Source organism: Grammomys surdaster, unplaced genomic scaffold (assembly GCF_004785775.1).
Source record: "Grammomys surdaster isolate TR1022 unplaced genomic scaffold, NIH_TR_1.0 137, whole genome shotgun sequence".
NCBI classification, from domain to species: domain Eukaryota; kingdom Metazoa; phylum Chordata; class Mammalia; order Rodentia; family Muridae; genus Grammomys; species Grammomys surdaster.
The window spans coordinates 11,336,784-11,338,895 of NW_021604595.1; the positions used below are offsets into that span (position 1 = coordinate 11,336,784).

A 2,112-nucleotide genomic window follows, 5' to 3' on the forward strand; every position below is an offset into this window, starting at 1 on the left:
ATGTATATATATGTGTGTGTGTGTGTGTGTATACATATATATATGTATATATATGCATAATGGCTACATAATATATATGTGTATTGATATATACATGAAAATTTCCATAGTAAATATTTTCAAAGAACTACTATATTGTCATTTAATATACAAAACAGATCATGTGCAGAGTTAAAGATTTGTCAAACATCTTTCCAATATTTTGCATCCTCACTAAGAATCATTTCCGCCAGGTGGTGGTGGTGCACGCCTTTAATCCCAGCACTTGGGAGGCAGGGGCAGGTAGATTTCTGAGTTTGAGGCCAGCCTGGTCTACAGAGTAAGTTCCAGGACAGCTAGAACTACACAGAGAAACCCTGTCTCGAAAAACAAAACAAATCAAAACAAAAAATCATTTCCAAGAAATCTTTTGGTGGGTGGCTCGCAGTTGCCCAAACACTTCCAATGCAAAGGAGCACAAGAGTTTTGAAAACAGGCATAAATGTTTTCAAAAACATGATCTATCTCTGGATCCCAAATACACCCCCCTTGTAACTACAAGAGAGAAGGAGAACAATCCTTAATTTCATGAAAGTATTTTTAGCCTTTTAATTTTTATCTAGTGTCTTTTCAAAAAATTCTGAATAAGTTTCAGAGTCTGGTCTTCGGTATCACACCAACATATGCTGCAAAGTCTGCTAGACAGGTGCTGAGGGCTATGTTTCCATCCTCTGGGTTTAAAAGACATGAGCAAACTGTTTAAGCAAAATTAAGATACCTACAGGCAAAACCTGACAAAGCGTCGCACACCGAGCTACATAATAGATTGAGAATTTTTTAATATCATGACACTTTCCATCTTCACCCACCTGTCAGGTCCACATCAGTTGTTATTAATTTAACACCAGAGAGCCTGGCAAGAGCTGCAAGCTATCGAGAGCACACAAATCAGGAGCGGAGGTGGCGAAACCTCCTCAGAGATTCTTGTTCACAAACTTTATGGGAATTTGAAAAATGCCCCTCAATTTGCAGGATGCTTGATGGGAAATCAAATAAAGGTTGGAAACACGAGTTTCAGTTGCCAGATTTCAAAGCAGAAGCAGCTTTAAGACGTAGGCAGGCAGGTTGTCTGTGGAATTCCAAGCAGCCACACGGACACAGAGCCTTTCCGACTCCAGTTAGCATTACTCTCTTTAATTAAAAAGTCCTATTCTCAGGCTGGAGAGATGGCTCAGTGGTTAAGAGCACTGACTGCTCTTCCAGAGGTCCTGAGTTCAATTCCCAGCAACCACATGGTGTCTCCCAACCATCTATAATGGGATCTGATGCCCTCTTCTGGTGTGTCTGGAGACAGTGACAGTGTACTTTTCATATATATATAAAATAAATAAACCAAATCTTTTAAAAAAAAAAAAGTCCTATTCTCGATCTCAGTTGTTCTGAGACACAGACTTCCGAGTGCAACTAAGCTGGCCAAGTGGAGAGCAAAAATGATTGTACTGTATTGCAAGCCAGTTTCCATAGGACTAAGGACCACTTTGGGCCTTGCTATGATTTAAACATGGATAGTTCCCCCCCAAAAAGCCCATGTATTAAAGCTTGACATAGCTTGAAGACAGTGTACGTTTTAAGAGGTAGAGCCTAAATCACACACCTGCAGTCTCAGTATTCAAGGGCAGAGTGGGTTTGTTCTTTCCACCTTCCTTGACATGGGTAATGGGTATCAAACTCAGGTCACCAGGTTCGTGAGGCAAGCCCTTTACCCACCGAGCCATCTTGCAGGCCTCGTAACCTAAAAAGATCTTTCATTTCTCTAAGGAACTACTCTCTATGTGGGAATCTGAAAATCAGTTTCGTCACCCTTCTTCGAGTGCCTGTCTCCTCTTCTGTAAACAGAGATAATAATAGGATTTTCTGCCAGGTGGTAGGCGCCTTTAAAATGCCTTTAATCCCAGCACTCGGGAGGCAGAGGCAGAAGGTCAAGGCCAGCCTGGTCTAGAGAGTTTCAGGATAGCCAAGAACACACAAAGAAACCCTCTTTCCAAAAGCTAGAAAGAAAGAAAGAAAGAAAAAAAGAAAGAAAGAAAGAAAGAAAGAAAGAAAGAAAGAAAGAAAGAGGGAGGGAGGGAGGGA

At 41.0% G+C, this 2,112-nt stretch overlaps 1 pseudogene; it reads left to right on the forward strand.

Moving 5' to 3' along the window:
• LOC114617538 overlaps positions 1–2,112 on the forward strand; it is a 21,418-nt pseudogene that overhangs the window by 17,974 nt on the left and 1,332 nt on the right.